The sequence below is a fragment of the Eucalyptus grandis genome, chromosome 8 (assembly GCF_016545825.1).
Source record: "Eucalyptus grandis isolate ANBG69807.140 chromosome 8, ASM1654582v1, whole genome shotgun sequence".
Lineage (NCBI taxonomy): Eukaryota > Viridiplantae > Streptophyta > Magnoliopsida > Myrtales > Myrtaceae > Eucalyptus > Eucalyptus grandis.
The window spans coordinates 41348032-41370368 of record NC_052619.1 but is presented as its reverse complement, the minus strand read 5'-3'; the positions used below and the strand labels follow the sequence as shown (position 1 = coordinate 41370368).

At 38.8% G+C, this 22337-nt stretch overlaps 1 non-coding gene across 1 annotated transcript; it reads right to left on the bottom strand.

The window, feature by feature from the left end:
* Nucleotides 1–236: 236 nt before the first annotated feature.
* Nucleotides 237–4497, bottom strand: LOC104417197. Its single transcript, XR_005545650.1, has 5 exons — nucleotides 4067–4497; nucleotides 2894–3772; nucleotides 2359–2797; nucleotides 2073–2259; nucleotides 237–1876 (listed from the first exon to the last, which is right to left on the bottom strand). It is a non-coding gene; the product is annotated as a protein unc-13 homolog (transcript).
* Between the last annotated feature and the right edge of the window lie 17840 nt (nucleotides 4498–22337).

Sequence of the window (22337 nt, the reverse complement as noted above, 5' to 3'; positions counted from 1 at the left end):
AGCACTTGAATGGCTCTTGGCGTCATCGCCACAATGCGCGGCTTCACATACACAGGTGATGATCATGACTATATTTATACTTCTTGGAAGAATATGAAGATAAAATCTCTATGCAGTCTATTCGCGGACGGCTTTTTCTTTGCTGGTTTGCATGCCATCGAGTTCAAAAGTGACATTCGAATGACCACTCCTGGTTCTCAATTGATTTTTACTATCTGATGGTCAAAACTCTGGCAACTCATTGTAAAAATTATTCAATCGTTGTATATGTCAATTAACGAAAAATGATTGACCCATCTTCACTCGACTATATGATAAACCAACAAACGAAAATTGCATATGATGGAGACTAAAATACCAAGCTCAGCTGCAAAGACAATCACATCCTTGTGTAGGGTTGATTCAGCAGAAGCTGCACATCTTCAAGATGTTAGACTCTTCACCGCATCAAGATGCCTTGAATTGAATCTCCACTTTGTTGCGTGTGAAGACCACAACAAACAATGCCCACCTTCATCCCCTGAATTCTTTTGCCAGACCGCACAGTGAAGGTTGCCATTGGGACCGAGTTGGTCGCGAGATTCCTTCCATAAGATATTCACCAAACAGCATAACAGTTGTAGACTGACCAGTCATACCATTTGTTGGGTTGACGCAGAAGAAGCTCGACGCATTCGGTTGGGAGATCATTAAGAAGGAGCCAAAATTCAAGCCCGTCAATGTAAGCAATAAGATCCCCCTCCAATTCTCCGACATAGGACTTTTTAACACAACTCACATGCATCTCAACACCTCAATGGGAAAAGTCCTCCCAGTGCAATCACCAACAACAAGACATGATTTTCTCTCAGATATCCCAAATGATGATGCACCACTAATTGACTGTTCCGCAATCACTAGCATAAGATCGGTAATATCTTTCTATTTGGAATTTCCTTTTCAAGAACCGATTTGCTACTTGATCGTTCCTGTGGCACAAGACATGCAGTATCGTGTTTGGATCTGATGTATTCCATCGTTCTGTTGTCGGAGGCACAGATTGATTGTTCCTCCTATCCTCGGCTCCGTTCTCTTCAATTTTACGGATCATAGCACTAATGTCTTGGATTAGCTTGTCCGTTGGTTGACTCATCAAAGCGATCACCGTTTCCACCCTCTCAGCCTCCTTCTCCACTGCGTCCTCGCTCATCAATCCTTCCCCAGATACACAAAATGCTCGCTTCAAGCACTCAAAGTCCTCCTTGATCATTCGGTGATCCGACCTGGAGAAAATCCTGGAGTCCCCTCCCGCAACCAAAACGATAAGGTAGGCATCGAAAGAGGCCTTCATGACTTCTTTTATCGCTAGCGGGTGTGCTTGATCGATGAGAATTGCACAAAGCAGAGTCAAATTCTGCTTCAATGTCCGCAAAGTAGGCCTTATACGTGCACTAGCGACTTCACCAACGTAGAGGCTATTGTAGAAGACATGGTTAGAGTCGACGAAGATCAAGCGATGGGCAGCAACTTCTGAAACATGTTGGCAGGCTTCACGTATGGCCGAACAGGTGTTCTGAAAGTAGGAAGCGCAGTCCTTATGGTGCTTCTTGTTGCCGAAATATTTGTGATCAAGGGAACCAACACCAGAGAGTGACATCTCATCCAAGGATTGGAGATGTGCAAGGAGATAGTGCAAAGTGTTGAGGCGGATGTAAAGGCGTCGCGTCCCCCCGCTCATTGACGGATGAGGGTGGTCAGCTTCGCTCATCCGGCATCCTCGCTGGGTCTTCTATGCCAACCTTACATGGTGTCACCTTTCTACAAAATTTGGCAAACTTGGAATCTCGATGACATCTCATCAAAGGAGGGAGAGCAGGTATGTAATTTTGCTTTGACCCTGCATTGGAAATTTTCAAGAAACGATGAAATCAAGTTGTGCTAATTAAAACCAGAAGAATCTAGCAGTCCTTGTGTAAATTGTAAAACTAAAGCATGAACATACGTCAAGCCAACCATCGACTTGGATGAACAATTAGAATGCAATAGGTACAGAGTGATAAGCGAGGACAAGCTATATGACAGGTGACACTTACCACAGGATGCAACAAATGCAGCATAATCCTGAAAGAGACTCCCTAAACTGTTCACCAGATCATTCACCAAATCCTCAGTAGTTTCCATTCGAATGGCAAAGAAGTCGTCCATGGTTTCTTTAGCAAACTTGATCAAGTCTTCAGCTGATTCCACGTATGGCTTTGCCTTCGATTTCGGATTCCATGTCTGTCACGGGCCACACTTCTCATTATCTTTTTGTTATGAGTAATTGTTATAATCAGTTGTAAATTTTATTCAGGAGAATATACTATCAAATGAACTCACTTCTGATTCTGTTGCTCTCTGCAGACAATCTTTGCCTTTCTGAGCCTCACGTCTATCCATTGTTTTTGAAGCCTTGACATGGTCGACTCAACCTCATATGGAATCATTTCCCTCACGATCATTTTGCCTCCATCTTCGCATTCTATGGTGTCCTCGACCACCATTTGTGCCAAAACTTTTTCTAGCTTCCCTGCACTCTCCAGTACTTTCCTGATTTCACTGTCGAGTACCAAAGCAGAAGTCAAATGTTGTTTCAGAATTAGTCCATAACAGCTGTGCAATGTGACGGCGGCGACTGCAGTTGCAACGGGATGGAACTTTCTAAGAATAGGACTGAAGGTTCCTCTTTCTTTTAAAGCCAAATCTTCAGTCTCTTTCGCCAATCGAATGAGTCGTTCACTTTCATCTTGTCTTGTGTCCATTCCGCGTTCTTGACATCCTGTTTCAGCCATCTAATGCAAGCGATAACAAGGAAAAAATTTAATTTCTCCCTCGTGGTAACACAAAATGAAGGAGAAATGAATCACTTACGCACCTTCGAATGCTTTCTTCAGAGATGATCGTATGTAACCATCCACGTGATCTCCGGTAGGGCTGGTCACTGCATTACCTTGCGCTTGTTCTGTTACTCTGGAAAGCATTACATCATCTCCTAAGATGTTTGCCACCCTCACTGCCAACGGCAGCAAATCCTCCATCAGGTTCATCCTCCCATCCTCGAAGTAGTAATGATAGTTACCCAATCTCTTCTCCAACCACTCGTATCGAGGTCAGAGCTAACAGTAGAACCTTAATGAATAGAGGATCTTGGTCCTGCTTTTTTGGCATCATTCGCTACTTCGGCCAACAAGATATGCGAAGCGAAAAGAAGCTCCGGTTCCAACTGCATCGTGCTGATGTATTGTTGGAAAAACACCCACGTTAGGCACAGATTGTGTATTGGCGGATTGATTCCAAGTATCGACCATGTCTTCTTCATGAGCTCAAGAAGCTCATCAACCTCGTCGAGGACTAAAGTCTCATCCCTGATGTCAAAAATCGACTTCAACAGAGTCACATACAGGTGAATGTTCAGAGGGAATCCATCAGCCCAGTGGCAAACGTCAGTAGGAGTCCCGTTTGTGCTTCGCCATGATAATGACACCACAGAATTGCTGAGGCTTCGCATGGTGTCTGAGTTTTCCCCGATGACTATGATCTTCGTCTTGCCGGCTTGGATAATTTCTCCAAGGCGGACTGCGAACGCGTTCAATTTCTCCAGCGGGATTGACGGGTGAAGAAGCAACCCTGCTTCTAGGATCTTGAGCTGTCTCGTTTGCCAGGCATGATAATCCTTCGAGTCGTTGTATTCAGATGGTTTTAGGTGGCGAAGAAGCTCGAGCGGAAGGATTATCGTCTCTGCCCGCTTACCAATCTACGGAGATTGAACGTGACAGGAATGAGCCAAGACATATACAAGATTCTAGTTTGAAAGATTTGTATCTACTGATTAAAGTATATGTCACTCAAAAATGAAAACTACTATTACAATTTTCATTTGTTGTATCATAAGATCAAGTCTAATTCAACATGCAAATGCTTGTTCTCACATTCAATTTACTATCTCCTAATTCACAAAAGAAAGACAATTGAAAACAAATTGCTTTGCATAATTTCATGAATACCACACGAGGGAGATGAATTATGAAGCAATTTGAGACTTACGTACATGGCCTACATGGGTTCTCGTGAGCGTTTTCCTGAGCCTGTTATCACTATGCTCCGTCACCCTCATTTGTTGCCTCATCAGCTCAGCTGATGTGAGCGGCCGCCGGGGCCTAGCCGCCGCCGACGACTGGGGCCTCGGCGGGCTCCCAGCGCCCAAGGCCATCTTTTCGAGGGCGTCCGATTCAGCATCTTCAACCCGAGGGCTCTCTTGACCCGGCTGCTCGGGGCCATCCCCACCCCATTGGCCTGGGACGATGTGGATCCAGGCTCGGGCTCATACCACATCGAGGGATGGAACTTCAGAGCGCTCCGGCCCCCGAAGCTGGGCGATGATCGGCATGACATGAAGAATATCTCGTATGCCGTCTCGCGGATATCGTCGGCGTCAAGGCCGTGCAGCTCGCCGAAAGGCCACTCGAGGTCGGCGGCCATGGGCGGGCGGCAGTAGGCGGTCAGGTGGCGAGCCACAGAAGATGGTCGGAGAAGGATGGTCAATGGGGGAGCGATTGTAGTGGGCAAATGTTTGGCGAGAGGAGAGGTGGAAATGAGGTGAGAATGAGCTGTTTTTCTCTAGTTAGTTGTGCGACACCACTTTCGCACTAAGAGGAGAGAGAGAGAGAGAGGAAGGGAGAGGGGCATTGTATTTGTCAACTTTCTTTGTGCGAAGAAAACGAGACATGAACATCGTTTTGATTCCGTTTTGTTTTTTCTTTCAGTTTCTTATATTAAGGAAATAGAAACTTTTAGTAGGACTACCCACCTCATGGTCGCGTGATTTGCGCTCAATCTCTAAATCCCTACGTTCGCTTGTACGACTAAACTGTGGTCTGGGAGGTGGGTCCCGGGTCGCTACAGGGTTACGTCACCGGGCTGCCGCCATACGGCGATTCCGATCATTAAAAAAAAAACTTCTATTTGGACTGATTGCTCTATAGTCATTGCATCGACCGAAATATCCTCTCAGTTTATGCATATCTACGTAAGGGCCAAAGAAATCTGACCTTCTCTCTCTCGAAAAATATTTGGTGACCTCAAAGCGCCACGTCGTTGGCTAACACGAGGCATGCATTTACTTGATCAGATCCATTCACGGCTCGATACGCTGGCAGATGAATTAAAATTAAACAAAAGTAAATTGATTTCTGACCACAACGGCTTTTGGGAAAATTCACACGCCCGCCCAACCGTCTCTCTCTTCGACCGTTGTTTAGTTTTGGAGAAAAGCTGCACGCATCTCTCTGTTCAACCATCTGTGCCCGACCCATCTATCGCGTTTAGAAGGCAATTGTTCGAAAATTTCTCAACTTATCACACTTTTATCAATTTAATTTTAAACTTTTCAATTTTACCAATTAAATTATATTTTTTTTATATTTTGTCAATTGAGTTAATTTGATTAATTTTAGCGAAAAATTGCTAAAGTCATTGTCGGCCATCCTAGGTGATACAATTGGCATTAATATAAACAATTTTATTAATATTTCAATTTTATAATTTCTTTCCTTTTTCCTTTCTTTTCTTCTCCTCTCCTTTGCCATTTTCTTATTATAGCCCGTGAGGATTGCCGGCAACTCACTAGCCACAAGGTGAGGGTCGTCAAGCCCTTACTAGCCACAAGCAAGGGCTGGGACTCCTTCATTGGCCGCGGGTGAGAGGGTCATAACCTCGTCCACCTCACCCATATCTGGACAAGGGTTGGGATGCCATCACCACTGCGAATGAGGCTAGCCTCTCCTAGGTAGCCTTGCCCATGGCCATGATGATCTAAGTGAGACTAGCCTCACTTGTCACAGGTGAGGAGGAACCTTGGCAATGAGTTGAACTAGTTTGGCCTCGAGCTCCATGTTATGGCTAAGCTTGAGCCCTTCCAACTAGGGGCTAGAGCTTTGAGTTCGCTCGCTAAGACCTACCTCATCGAGTAAGGTCTAACGTAGATACACACTCTCACTCTTCGCTTCCACCTCCACAACCACCCATGGTCCTTGGCAAGATCCTCCACTTTTGTAACTATCTCATGCATCACCTATTCAACCAAATTCCTCAACCAAATAGATTCTTCCACAATCTTTTTCTTCACATTACTGCTTGTTGACACTTGATTTTTATTTGATGCACCATTAAAGGTTTAAAAAAAACGAGATTAGGATCTATGATTGCGATAGAGCTTGTTTTTTGACCAAAAGTGTTGTTTTCCATTTCTTTCTTTTACTTCGTCATTTTAAACAATTTTTTATTCATTTCCATTGAAAGCCAAAAAAGTTAAATAGTTAACTTTTGGGTTGACTTTTTTATTAACTCTTTGATCAAAAGTCAACTCTACAAAAGATGTTAAAATTGTCTTAATTTCACTTTTGCCAAGTTAATTTTTGAAAATTTTAAAGATTTGTAACAATAATTAACTTTTTAGGAAAAGTCAACTAAATGGTTGATTTTTAATCAAGCATTTGATAGAAAAATTGAAAAATAAAAATTCAAAAATCCACAAAACACTTCATTTTAGTTTCTATTTGACTTCGATTTGTCGAAAAGTTTTTGAAAACAATTAAGAACCTTATTTTCTAAATTTTTCGATATTTGGTTTGAAATCCACCAAAATTAAAATTACTTTCATCTTAGTCATAATTAGGTCTAGTTCTTTTTAAGACATTTGGTCTAGGGACTATTTCTCTTTACTCGTTTACTCAATTTCAAGAATGGTCTTCTTGAAATGTGAATTGCCACTTTTAGCCCTAATTAGGGATCTAAATCAATTCTTCATGACTTGTGAACAAACACTTTCATTCCATTCATTTTCTTGAGATAAGTTCGAATCCGAGGTTCATTTTAAGAAATTCGCTTGAGAAATTACCAATTTGAGGAATTCAGCTTCCATGGTATAGGAAAACTAAGCTAATGAGATTCAATTAAGGAAATTCACGTTGACCCATTTGATACTAGAGTTTAATTTTTCGAATCAAGGCTCAATTTTATTATTCAACCTCGATTCATTTTTAGCATAAGAGTCGTGATGTCAATTTAAAATCAATTTGAATACAGTAGGTTATCCTAAGCATGGGCAATTAGTCAAATAGGTATCTCACAATATTAACTAAATTCAATTTCGATTAATTTGCGATTTAGATTGAGAAATTGAAAATTTGTTTGATTTGGCCTGTAATGTCCAATTATGTGAATCCATGGTGTAGGTCATTTTTATGATAATCAAGCAATTAGGTCAATAAAATATTAATGGATTGCACTTATGTGGTTTATTTGGCCTAATCCCTTTAGAATTAGACCGTTTTCCCTCAAATTAGGTAAGTTTTCTTTTCAATTTGGTCATTGAGAGAAGAAATTACATAAAATTTTGCCCCACAAGGATTGATAGGATCGACCAAGAATCGGTCAAACCCGCTTAAACCGGTTTGATTAGTCCAACCAACTGCCAACGGAGGATGCCGGTTCGACCCCTTGTTGGTTGATTCTCGATTGCTAGTGAATGCCTATCGACGCCTCATCTCGTATATTTCATCCTCACGTCCCTTGATTTTCCAGATTTATGAAAATACCTGGATTTCATGAAATTACAAAATTACCCCTAATTAGGCCATAATTGCAATTAACGTTTAAACTCCCGTTTTTTTGTGAATGAAGACCATCCAATCAATCATGAGATACACTTTAATTAGGATTAACCCCTCATGAGCTTAATTAGGCCATTAGATCAAGTTTTGACCATTGGATCGAATCAACAGTAAGATTTGATCTTTAATCAAGATTATATAAAGATTTTCCCTCTAAAACTTTAAAGGGGGCTCATTATTCACATTTTGCAAATCTGAAGGCAAATCTCTCTTCGAAATTCTCTCTTCTCTCTCAATTTTCCTGCTCAAATTGCCTCACTGCCTCTCTCACTTTGCCGTGGCTGTTGCCAGTCACTAGAGCTCCCACCAAAGACATTGTGCCACCATCCATCACCTCCGTAGGTCTCCTCCCCACCATTTCATCACCATTTGACAGCCAGAGAACTGGCTGACTCACTTCGATCGGCGCCGCTTCCTCTTGGAATTGGAGACTGACGTACATGCTTAAACCTTTGCCGGTGGCTCCTCTGCCTTGATCAGCGATCTAGCGGCCTTCTTTGGCCCATTGATCACCTCAACCAGCTTCATCAAGGAGTCCTTGAGGTGCTGGTGATTGGTGCCTGGCTAGATACCCACCGAAAGTCCTCTGATCAGCTAGATCCTTTACTAGCATCCAAAATCGGTCCAAACCGAATCGATTCTATTCAACTCATGAACCGGCAGTCCAATTGGTGATTTGACCCCTTCGACAAGCCCTCAGCATTTATCTAGCATTCCTCGAAGTTTGGGACCCAATTCAAAGTTATGATCATCGTCCAATCACGTTTGATTCAATGAAACCACAAAAGGTAATACTCGAATCATGAATCCTACGAAGCAAGATTGAACTAGTTGATTGGGGTTAGGATTTGACCCCTAGGATCATGTTTTGCACTTAGATTTGAAGTTTTGAATGTTACATGATGATTTGCGATAATTTTATGAGGATTGATGATGAGTTTGAACTTGAATGTTCTTGTTTCACCTTGATTTGCAAAAATCGTATGCATGTATGTGACTTGTTGTCAAGGTCGATTTGAGGTAGTAAACATTGTTTTTTTGGCCTCGAGTCATTCAAGAATATGATCTAGGTTCAACGAGCTTCGATTTGATAGGTTATAGACTCTGAATGGACGTTGTATGGTACCTAAATTATGCCTTGGAATTTGGTCAATTTTGTTGTGTTTTGTGCAATTTTCTGATGTTCTATCTTTGGACAAATTGTCTATTTGCCATTTTTCTACTGATTTTTGTGCTTATATTTTGAAGATGATTTCTCATGGAAATTGAACAAAAATGACTTGGTCATATCATATCTTTTTCTTTTTTCTTTTTTCAGAATTTTGAGTTGATTTGGTTAGGTAAAACCTTGAAAAATCTTCCTTAGCTGCCCTATTTTGAGTTCGACCTATGCTTGCCTTGAAATGAGGGCTTAAATGAATTCAATTGGATTCACATCCTCATTATGCATTACAAGCTTTCTAACTAGGTATAATTCATGCCAAATGATCATCGTTTACTAGGTCAATTTCTAGCTAGGCATAATTCATGTGAAAATGCATTAATGCTGCTGCACTTTGTGAAGTCCATTTTACTGTTATGTTTTGCCATTTTTGTGTAGGCTAATGTGAACCAAATTAGACTTAGGTGTCTTCATAAAAAAACTCATCAAGACATCACATTCTACATATATAATTTTTCATAGGATTTTAGCATGTCAGTAAGACATAAAAATTACTCATGTTTTGTGCCAATCTTCTTTGTGATTGAGGTTGATCGTAAGTACACTATTAGTGCCAAAACTTGTGTATGTCACTCACTTTGGTGCCAAAACTTTATTTTGGATCCCTTAAGTGCCAAATCGGAAGAAAAACGATCACTTTGATGCCACCGGCAAGAGATTATGACAATAATGATTACGTGGCTTTTATATTGCAAAAAAAAAAAAAAAAATCAACATATCTTTTAAGCGACGTCATTTTCCATCCTCCTTAAGAAAACGATGTCGTTTTGCCATTCTAAGTAGATGGCCTCACAAAAATAATGCCGCATAACTCATTTGGGGATTTTTTATTTATTTATTTGGGGATTGAAATTAGGATTTTTTTGTCCAATCCTCGCCCAATGCCGACCTAGCTCGCTTGGCCGTCGTTGCTCGGCCGCCGTCGCTCGGCCTCTATTGTAGTTGCTCACCATCATCCCTCGGCCTCCATCGTAGTTGCTCGACTAGGCGAGCAAGGAGAAGCTAAGGTTGTTGCTCGGGCAAGAAGCGACGCGAAGAATAGGAGGTGAGGGCGGAGGAGGAGGAGAAAAAAGGGGGGTTGAAGGTAGAGAGAGCGAAGACGAGGAGGGCAAGGGAAATAAGGAGGGTGCATATGGAGATGGCAGATTGGGCTCTGCTCAGGAAGTGGCTGAAGCGGGTCCTTCTGAAGGTGGAAGGAGAAGGAGGAGGAGAGGAGGAGGAGGATAGGAGCTTGGACTTGTCAACAATGTTGGATGAACTGAAAGCGGTGTTGTGCTAATACCGGTGCTGTTCTTTAGGGAAGAAGACAACGACAGGAAGCCCATGCCATGCCTTCCTCTCTCTCTCTCTCTCTCTCTCTCTCTCTCTCTCTCAATTTGGGGATTTAGGGTTTTAAATTGGGGGAAAGACACCAAATGATGTCGTTTTGTTGTTTAAATGCTGATTGTACTCTCCTGCAAGCCACATCAGTTTTAAAAATTAATAAAAAAATGTCACGTCGGATTTCCAGTCAATCAAACCGGCATTGGCACCAAAATGATCAATTTTCAAACTTTTTAGCACTTAAGTGATCCAAAATAAAAACTTTGGCTTAATCAAAGCTTACGTCCACTCTCCCACACTGACAGCCCACCGGCTGGATTTCACTATGAATCAAAAGAGTCGTTACAGCATCACGTCCTTGATTCTATAGTGTAGAGACTTTGCTACACTTCCTCAATGTCTCACAAGTATCAAAACTCTCTTTTGAGTACAAATTTACGCTCAACAATTGAATCCACAGTGTAGAAACTTTGAAAATTTTCTATCGCACATACACTTGAATAACTATAGTGTTTTCCTTATTTACTCTTCCATGCCTTCATAACTACTGGCACCTTCCAAAGGAGTTATTCCAATCTACCCGTAGGACATAATCAATTAGGGAGATCTCGAGTTACTTAAGGAATGTGATGATAGCCCACCAATCCTGCTCGCCCATACAATCAGAATTTAGGTTTCCATAAATAGAACATTTCAAGTATACTTCGCCAATCAACTGATCCAAATTACTCGAATTAATTTCAAAACGAATAATAGATCTTGAGATGCTATCTCCAACCGTGAGAACTTCTTTAGCCGCTCGAATCAAATCTTTAAAGAAATACTCGATTCTGAATAAGTCTTCGTTGTCAATCTAGAAACTATCAATGAGGGCAAACTTTAAATCTTGAGTCTGGCGGTCTGGCGGTCTTTAGACTTTGATGAAAGAGTCTGCAAGTTTTTAGACTAGACTGATGGAAACGTTTTGTCAGCTTCAAAACAAATAAGGAAGTTTTCTCCAACAGAGCGCAGGCTTAGGCTAGCGTAAGTGGGATAGTGCTGCCGCTGGTTAGTGCTGGTGTAGCAGCCCCTAGCGATCCTAGAATCGATGGGATCATTTAGGCGCTCGAGACTCTTAGGAATCTAATGGGATAGTAGGCCCAAAATCAAGCCACTACCACTGCCACTACCGTTACTGCTGTCACCAATGTTGATGTTGCTAATGCAGTCGCACCTGCTAAAGTTCCACTTAGGCACGTGATTGCTGAGAGGCCAATGCATAAGCTTGTAGAGCAATTCCTGAAGTTGAACCCACTGAGGTTCGCAGGAGCAGGTGATCCCGAGGCTGTAGCCATCTGGATCTAGGACTTGGAGAAGGCTTTCGCACTGCTGAGGTACACTGAGGAAGAGAAGGCTGTCCTTGCAATTTATCAGCTGTAGGGAAATGCAAGCACTTGGTGAAGGGCCACCAAAGGAATAGCGTTCCTAGAAGGCAAGGTTCCGGAGTGGAACACCTTCGTTGAAGCTTTTAATGGAAAATACTTCTCTTATAGTGCTAGGGAACAAAAGATGGAGAAATTATAATGCCTTCGTCAAAGTTTGATGATAGTAGACCAGTATAAGGCCAAGTTTGTAGAGCTATCTCAGTATGCCCCAAGACTGATAGAGGATCCAATAGATAGAGCTAGGAGGTTCAGGAATGGCCTCCGACCGGAGCTAAAGAACCTGCTTGTACCGTTCAACCTGAAAGAGGACGACTTGTATGGCCCCATTCGAGATTTTGATGGACTTCCAGGTGCAGGACTTGGGAACACTATATGGGATGTGATGGATCTAGATGTGCCTAATGGCAGTGCTTGATCTAAAGGCTGACCTCAACATGATTGTCGAGCCGGAGCCCTAGTACATGGAGCCTATAAGGAGCTAAGTGATAGTGGGAATGCATCACTTTTTGAAGTTGCCCTCATAGTATTAGAGATGCTAGGTTTACCCCCGAGACCCTTTTGTAAATGGATATGATTGCGCTTTCGGGTTGTTTTTGAAGTGGCGTAGTAGGTTACGATGTTGTTGTATTGCTTAGTTTGTCTGGAAATAGTTTGTATGGAATGATGTGGTTACTAATGTGTGTGTATTAAGCTATCCCTATTTGAATGGTTGGGTGATTGTATTCCACTTCCGCTTATGTCTAAGTTAATACAAATCGGTTGGCAATGCCTTTTGGAATGTCGCATTCAAAATGACCTAAGTAAACGAGAGTTGTCGTGTACTTGAGGATCAAGGCGTGATAAAGATTATTAATTAAACCAACATGTTTGACATTTAATAGTAAAAAGCAAAAAGTTATATCCAAATAAACACAACATTTTAAAGATTAAGAAATTATATTTGAACAGGTACAACCTTTGAGATAACTATTAGAAAAATAATAAAATTCATAATTAAATAAATAATAAATAAAAACCGTAACTTATTCGTGAACAACTGCACTGTTTCAATGGGACGTTATGGTTAATTTTTGTAAAAATAAATCATAATTTTCCAATGAATAAAAAATAATTATTGTTTATTAGTGTTGAATTTCTTTCACATGTATACTCACATTTTTTTCGATATGGGATAAGGCACCCCTTAATTTGTTTTACAAACAAACTACCAATAGAAACCATGAGCGGAGAGGGTGAGTGAGAGACTAAGAGTGAGTGAGGGCTCTCCATCGACAAACATACTCGAAAGCTGGCCGACGACTCACCGGCGATACCCCTCTCCCTGAGCTCATGGTGGATTTTCGTTCGGTTTTGTTCGCCATTCTTTTGGGCGTCGATTTCCCGAGGATCCTGGCTCAGAGATGCGTGAGACAGACGAGCGTAGCCCGATCTATCGAGCTCGCCCACCGTCCAACACCACCAAGCCGGGTAGGGCTTCTTCACCTGAACAATCTTTCCCTTATGCTCTGTTTCGGGCTTGCCGGACCGGGCTGATGTTGTCCGATTCGTGCAAGTTCCAGCTTCATTTGTGTGCGTACTACGATCTCGGGGCCTATTTTGTCGATTGCTGCGGATATCGACTTGAGCTCGAGCTCTGTTGTTCGCGTTTCTCACTCCTCGGATGATGCGCGCCGCTTGTTTGATAAAATGCCCAAGTTATATGCATGATGGGTGTTTTCTTATTTATGCTCATGGCTTGCTGCGCGTTCTGAAGATGAGTTTCCCTTGTAGATTCCAGTATGAGTTCGAGTCTCGGTCTCGCGCAGGCCTATGGGCCCCTCCGCCGTTGGCACTTCGTCGGTTCATCCCTTCTGCGAGCAACTCGCGTCGGAGGGGGCAGAGAGAGCAAAAAAGAAGAGAAAAAAGAGTTTTACCGTTGGGCCTGATTTGTTTTTCTTTTGGTTAGTGGGCTTGGATTTTGTTTTGTCGTGATTGAATTGGTTTTAAGTTCATTAAGCCCATTTCTTTCCTTGTGTTTTGAGTCCTTGGCCCGAACCCTAAGACCAGCAGCAGCCCAAACTCAGACTAGGCTCGAAGGCCCAGCCCGAGTCCCATTTTCGGATAAAATAAATAAAAAAATTAATTAATTTTTTATTTTATTAAAAAATATTTATTTGAAAAAAAAAACCAAAAATGCTTATTTTTTCCAAAAAAAAAAAAAAAGGAAAAAAAAAAAGGAAAAAGCTTAAAAATAGATTTTGAATGGTTTTCCTTAAAATATGTGAAAATCCTAAAAAAAAAAAAAGAAAGAGAGAGAGATTGTGTTTAAGTTCTCATAAGCAAATGTTAGATTGTTGTATGCACATTTCCTTTTATTCCAATTATGCCCTTATGATGCATGAATTGCTATTTCCTTAGCCAAGTTAGGAATTGAATCATGATTGGTAAAAAAAAAAAAAAAAATGCTACACAAACACTTTTCTTGAAGTTTAAACAAGATTATGTATCGAAAGAGCATTAGTCGATTAACTAATGTAATCAAGTCATAGATCTTAATTTATCTAGTTACATAGGAGTAAAATTTTCTCCAATATTTTACTTGGCTTTTTAATCGACCCATCTCAAAACAATTAATGGCAACTACTCAATCAAAATAACTTACTGATAAAAAACTCGAATCATAAATTGCGAATTGGTGGGCCTGGGAAAGCTCGGACTAAGTCTAGACTTAACAAACTATTAGCATTCATGTTTGTGCGTAGGGCTTGGAAGAGGTAGTGACAGCTTGGCGACTGTTAGGAATGATTTGTTTTTGTGGACTTAGGTTTTTTTGTCTTGTTTAAATATTTCTCTAACTAGGGTATTTTTGCAAGTTAGTAGATTAGAGATAAATATTAATTTTGTTGAGATAAATGTTTTGTGATTATAAATTGTTGGGCATGCTTTAATGTTTTAGCACCACATTGTGGCACACACAACCCTGCCGCTAGACTTGAGATGCCACAGGATATTTGAAGATGATATTAAGATAGTTACCACCTTGAAGTGAAACCGTGATATAGAGGTTACCTTTCTTTTTGCTGAAATTCTTCAAGTAGAGTCGAGGTTGAGAGGATCTGACACGATGCAATACTGCAACAGTCAGATCACCTCTTAACTTCATTAAGCCTTCTTAGTTAGAAATCGAATTGCATGTATCATGTGCATTTCTATGTGATTGCTATCGATTTTCTTTAGTTAAGTTTTCTATCCTTGCACTTTGGAATTTACTTACTTTCCCATATTTCTCAATTAGTTCGCAATTAGTTTAGGTTAGTTGTGGATTTAATACCATGGTCATTCCAATTTGGAAATAATTGTCATTAAGTCTTTTTGAAAAGAAAATGGGGAACAAAGCTTTCGAGAATTTGTTTTCAATTCATGCTTTTGTTGTTTCAAGTTTTTCCTTTTCAAATTTGATATCTTTTTAGTCCATACTAGCATGTCAAATGTCTTTATTTCCCTAGTCCAATTTTAGGAAATTCCTTCCATGTCCAAATTTTTCATGAATAAACAAAAGGGGTGGGATTTGGTCATTGTCATGGACCGGCTTCCTATTTACAGCTTATGTTTACATATGCTTGTTGTTCACAAATAGGTAATCACGGACCATTCACCAATTCGAACTCAGTGAAGAGCGAGAACAAAGTAAGCCAATGAATACATGCCAAGCCATCTCGCGAGTATGGAAAGTAAGATGAAACAGGTTGTTAGTGCACTCCAACAACTCTCGAAACAGGTGAGCAAGCTTGTTCTCACTCCAACACCATTTGAATTAATATTGCCGTAAACATTTGCTGGTGGCAACTGAGGCAGTAGCAGCGATGATGACATGTCAGGACTAAAAGAGGACCCACCTCAAGTCACGATGGAGAAAGCTCAACTTCGAAACATGTTCACAACGTAGCACGATAAATGCTTTGTGAAGCTAGAAGAAAAGCTGAAGCAATTGCAAGTGTCACAGAATTCATCTCCATTCAATTTATCCATTTATGCAAAGGTCAAGATGTTAAAAAATTCAGAATGCTAGAGTTCGAGAAGTACATGGAATCTCTACCTAAAAACCCATTTGCACATGTACCGCGAGTGGATGAATCATTCCAGGCAAGCTTAACTAGGCCCGCCTAAAATGGTACACCTCACAGAACATAAAACTTCTTGAGACCTCAGGTGAAGTGGCTAATGTGTTTATTAAACATTACAAATTCAACATTGACACCACTTTTTTCTTGTGAGAATCTCAAGCATATTGAAAGAAGAGTGGGTCATTTAAAAATATGCCATAAGATGGAGGAACCTAGTTGGACAAATTACTCCAAAACTTACTGATAACAAGTTAATGAAGTTCATCAAAACTCTTCCACGTGAATTCTGGACAACAAGAAGGGTATGATCTTTTAAGCTCATTAGTTTCTCATCTTAGCAAAATCTAAATTGGCATCAATGCTGCATGAAATTGAGTCCCATATATATTGAATTAACATCGCAATCTCTTTCAATCGGTAATTTCAAATTCAATGGAAAGCTTAATCAATTGTGTTGAGTATTTACTTTTCAATGAGCGAGTGCGATGAAAACCTAAAGAAACACATCTTGAGAATAAGATAAACAAATGGATTTCTCTATCTAAAAAGGTAAAATAACCTAACTTTGTAATATTAATAAACGTGGAAGCTAATGGGGATCTTGCAATTAATTCAATGCAAAATTATCAAATAAATAAATGAGAAATAATAAAAGATATTGAAGATTTACGTGATTTCTTCCGACTATTAAAATCTACATCCTTGAGGAGAGTTATTAGCTATTCATTATAATATGAGAATTAAAGTTGTGATTACTTGCACGTTTGAATCATATCTAAATTAAAAGTGTTTATAAATAAAACAAGTTCCTTAGATATAAATACTCAAAGCACAAATTGACGTGTTCAAGACCGAACCAAGATGAACCACACGCTTTTACTGGGCGGCGGATCACCAGGAAGTCTTGCGCGGCCGTCAAGCTCCTTTTTTTTTTTTTTTGAACAAGTCAAGCTCCCTTTCACTGGGTGGCAAATGTTCACGGCAAAGAAACCCACACGCTTCTTCACTGTGCGGCCGCCTTTCAAAACACGTGGGGGGCCTACATTTCAAGGAGGACTATACCTAGGGCTTTGCAAAAGTAAACACTCCATATATTTTTCTTTTAGTTTTCTTTCCTCTCTCTTGGCCCCACTTGCTTCTTCTTGTTCGCCCACAAAAGAAAGGCAAATGAGTGCACTTGTCTACCATGGAAATATATATTTCACAAAATAAAAGTGTCTCTTTTGTCTTTTAGTGGCCAAGAACTTCTCCTTTGTCTGGTGATCAGCCAACTTGAGTAGGGTCTTGTGAATAGCTCAAATTTGAGACATAAATTTAATAATTATCCATCTTTAACTTGACTCGAAGTTGGAAGTCAAGTTATTGCATTTATCATCTAATTACTCTCTTAACATCTTGACTAAGGATGATTGGTTCCCGATCCGATCCGATCCAATCCTCCTCAAGAATCGGGGACCAGATCAAGAGGATTGATTAGTTTTTGGAACCAAGGATTGGATTGATTGGACTAGGATTTGGGACCAACTAGACCTAAGATCGGGAACAGACCCGACCAACCGATCCAATCTAATCCAATGAAATATGAAAGTCAAAAGTCCAAAAGAGATACATCACTTAAGTCTCTCTCTCTCTTAAAATTAGAACCAAAAGCCTGGAAAGAGAGAGCATCTTGAGCAAGGATAGGGCATTGCTAGGGAGATTCATATGCCGATAGCAACACAATGCATTCATTAAACACAGCCCATAAATGACCTCCACACCTTTCAGGTAATTTAGAAATCAATTCAAGGATTGTGTTCGAGCTCCGCTATTGATTGGTTCTTTAAGCTCTTTTAAGTGGCGTTCATATTGTGTCCTTTCCATGATCATGTTGTGAAGTGCGGGAAAGTCAATGCTCAAGATCATGATGATGATGGGGATCATTGCACCTAACCCTAAGTCTCTTGCCTATTTGTCTTAGCTTCATTGATTAAATGAAATACGTCAAATTGGAAATAGCACTCCTTATTTGGTTTGAAAAACCCACATCAACCTCAATGCATGGGGAGAAAAAACAAGAGAGGACATAGTTAAAGCAATAACAATTTGAAATTTCTCCACAATCTGAATAGAATCAATTTCAAACTTTTAGTCACTTGAACACTCACTCTAGCCTAGATGAACTGCTAACTAATTCCTTATCAAGTTCCAAGTCTATGACGAATGTCCAACATTACAATCACCGTAGAGAGCATCGGCCCAACAATCATACCCCATAACTCTTGTAGAAGCACATTGATAAAGAACCAATATAGATGATAAAAAAAAAAAAAAAACATGGTCATAACTAATCTAGAACAAAGTTTATAAGAAATAACAAAAAAATCAAAGTCCAAAATCTATGCAAGTGAAAGACGTTGTTTTACATTAAATTGCCAAACTCCACACATCTCATTGAATTAGTTAGTGTTGCGTCCCTTGGGGAACGGGCTCTTTGATCAAGTAAGCAAAATATAATCAAAGTGAAAACCCAAAAACTATGGCTAAACTCATCAATAGTCCTACAATAAGTATTTATGATCACCAAACATTAGTTACAAACTAGAATCACTAGAAATTAAACTTAAATAAAAAATGGAAAATCTCACCACATATATTTCTTCTACTTTAACTTCTAGCGAGCTTTGAGTGAACATCATCATAAAACAAAAATGAAATATTAAATAAATTATTTATTCATTAGATATACAAAGGAATTACAAGATAAAAAATATATTCATGACTTATTCTACTCAAACTTTTCTACATTCTCAATGCCCTCTTCAACATTAATTGTCATGGTAACCATTTTCAACCAATCTTGAATACAAATCAAAGCTTTCACCACTCTTTGAGTCAAAAAATTTTGAAAGCCATCAAGCATGTGACTAAATGTACTTAAAGTCAACTTTAAAGTGTTATTACAAAAAGAGACAAAATATCCCAAGCCATAAAAAAAAAAAAAAAGATTTTAAAATTTTGGCCAATAGTTTTTCACCATATCAAAAGGTCGAGATCATGATCTTCTTCATGTTTGGCTTTAAGATACTTATCAAGCTCAAATAAGTTGCTCATGAACACTTTTTTTCTCCTTGTGAAGATAGAATTCATATGCCTTTTTCAAATCGAAATTCATAACCCAAATTAAGGTCGTCCTTGTTACCCTCCTCATGGCAATTAAAAGTTGACCACCTAAATTTCTATCACAAGAACCAAAATAATATTTTTCATAAAAATGAAACAAAGGTTCCAAGGCAATTCTCATTTTATCCTTCATCTCATCAACTTTTGCACCATCATCATAGTTTAGTCTATAATAATACCACACATAACTATTTTTTTTCTTCGGATCCAATATTACTACAATTAAGACCATCATATTAACTTTTTCAAAACTTCCATAATATTTGTCAAACTTATTTTTCATCTTTGCACCCATAGCTTTCATCCTAGGATTTGAAACCTTCTCCGCTAGTTTAAGAGTTCTATCTAAAGTAGCTATCTCATTGAAATAATCATTTGAAGTGATATATAGAGTCTCAAACATCTTATTGGTGGCATTATAAAACTTCTTCAAAAATATAGAAAGAATTTTGGCTTATGTGTAGGAATTTCATAGTCAAGCTCAGTTAAGAAGGAAGGAAGATCTTTCATCCATTCAAAAGCTTTTCTAAACTTTAAGACATTGTCTAGCATGGCTAAGTGGAGTTTCTCCTAGTTGTGACACCAGGGCAAATTAAACCCTTATAAGTGATCATTGCTTTCTTAATGCAATTTTGGAGTATTTTAACTTTCACGAGAGAACTCCTCATAGATCTAGCCATGTTTTGAATATGTGTAATAGAATTACATACCTCGATGAATTGTGCTTCTCATGTGTATAACATCATCATCAAGATCAATAGCCTATCTCTTGATATTTTATTTTTCAAGAAACTAGTGGCAACATTATTCGAACTAGCATTTTTCAAAGTGATTATGGACATTTTTTTCTCTATTCTCCACTTGTAGATGCATCTTTCAACCATTTTCCCATTATCCTTGCCTTTGTGACTAGACATCACTACAAAATTAATGATTATTTTGTGCAATTTCCAGTCATCATCAATACAATATGTAGTGAGAAATAAATAGTTTAAGTTTTCAATTGATCTTCATGTATCGTCCGTAAGTGCAACCCTAGACTTAAGCTTGCAAAAGTAAGTCTTTAAACTCATTTTTTTCATAAAGATATAACTTCATGTAATCTCTAACTACCATAAATCATGAGATGTGATTGAAGAGAGGATGTCACTAATTAATGAAATCACATAACCTGACACGCTTAACCATTGAAAAAGGTTATTCATCCGATATGATCATCTGAACAAGCATTTGCCTACAAAGATCTTGATCAAGTTTTTATGTTGTTAAGATATTAACACTATCAATACTGGTATGTTTCATTGTCATTTGAGTCCAATCTACCATACATATAGCAAATAAATTTTGCTTTTTATTTACATTGCAAAGATACTTGTTGCACCTTTTCAAGTGTTTCAACATAGCAAAAGTATCGTTATTAACATGGTATGTATACTTGACCCGACAATAAATGCAGAACACCTTAGTTTTCCCCTTTCTAGTTGTTCCTTTACAAAAATAAAGCTAGATTGTTAATCCTATTAGATACCTTGTTTGTATCGGATGCCTCTTCGAAGTCTTCTTCACATTCATATTCTAGTGAGTTCATTACTGGATTCATAGCATCATTGGATCAATCCACTTCCACTAACATTTAAATAGATCACCTGAATCAAGCAAAACATAAATTGGAGCTATCAAACAAGAACACCCACCAAATTCAACTTTTCTTCAAGCTGTGAGATGGATTCCTTGTGCAAACTAGGACAACTACTACAAATTCACTAAAACAAACATAATTTTACGAGTTTGATAAATAAAAATAAATTCTAAGTACTCACGAGGCAAGACATACATTCAAAGTACAAAAGAACCAAGGCTAGAAATGCATCATCTCAATAGACCTGTTAAAATAAGTCTTAAACCCACGTATGAACCATTTAAAGTATAAAAGGGTCAAATATGGGTTACTTCAATTTTAAAAAGCTTACCTTATATGAGTATCAAATTTAAAGGCTAAAATAAATGGGTGTAAATGAGTTGAGTTTAAAACCCATTTCCAACCCATTAGGCTCACACACACTCTTTCTCTCCCTTTTCAACCTCATAAAAATATTAAAAGAAAACCATAATTATAATTATAATTATTTTTTTTTCCTTTCCTTTTCTTTCGTCTTCCTTCTTCCATCTTCCTCGATCAATGGCCGGTGGTGACCAAGCGAAGGAGGAACTTGCTGAGGTTGGCAAAGCTCGAGCTCACTAATCAAGTGGGGTCAAGGCCTTACCAAGTCTAGCACGGCTTGAGCCTCGGCGATTTGGTGAGGTGCAACCTTGCATGTGGCTTGTGACTAGTTGAAGAAGAAGAAAAATGAAAAATAAGAAAAGAAAATTAAAATTAAAAATAATTAAGATTTTATTTTTAGAAAATAAAATAAAAATACTAAAAGGAGCACATGGAGGAAAATCAAATCAGATTAGATTTTCCAAAACAAATGGTGGAAAATATTTTTTAGTTTATTTTCATATTTTAGTCAAACATCATAAAATATTGTTATTTTCCTAGAAAATGACTTCTTTGAAAATATTTTTTAAGAAACAAATGGAGTCTCAATTTTTTTTTAAACAATTATAAAAATTGTCCACTAGATTTGTATTTCATGAAAGTGTTTTAGCAATATTATTTTTTTTTTAAACAATCATAAGAAACAAGCTTTCCTAGATTTGGTTAAATAGGTTGGGTTGGGTATGGGTTAGGAAATTTGTTTAACGATAAATGGGTCATAAACAGGTTAATTTCGGTTGGACCTTATATGACTCGGCTCAAACCTAATCTGACTTACCTGTTTGATAGGTCTACATCTCAATAAACAAGCCTTGACATTTCCCACTAGAAAAAAAAAAAAAAAAAGCATAGACAATCTTTGTCCACAATGGGCTGTCTCTTTGATCCTTATAAAGCCAATTTAATCATCGTGGAGGACTATGGCAGGGAAAAACAAGGAATGATATTCCCCTATGAGCAATACATGGATAAGTCGGTTAATTTTATCTTCTGTAATTGTTTTGTACGTTAGAAAAGACGTAAGGAAGACCACGTTAGGTTTTTTTTTTGCCCTCCCGATTTAAGAGTCAAGCACAGTTTCATAAAAGTAAGCCAAGTGAATTCAAAATGGCAATGGACGAGACATATTTAGTAGAAGCGGGAGAATGGTTTGGGCAGAACTAAATGCTAGTCTCAGCCAAGAGGCCTCTAGCTTCACTTCAAATCAGGTAGGTTATTAGTGAACGGTCCGAGCTTAAACGATCCAAAACAATGCAAGTAATCTAAGCCCTAAATTAGAGGTCCTAGGCGATACTACGATAGAATCTCGAGATTAAATGATCCAAAACAATGAGCATCAGCTCGCAGAGTTGATCAAAGTCTGTCTATGCAAAT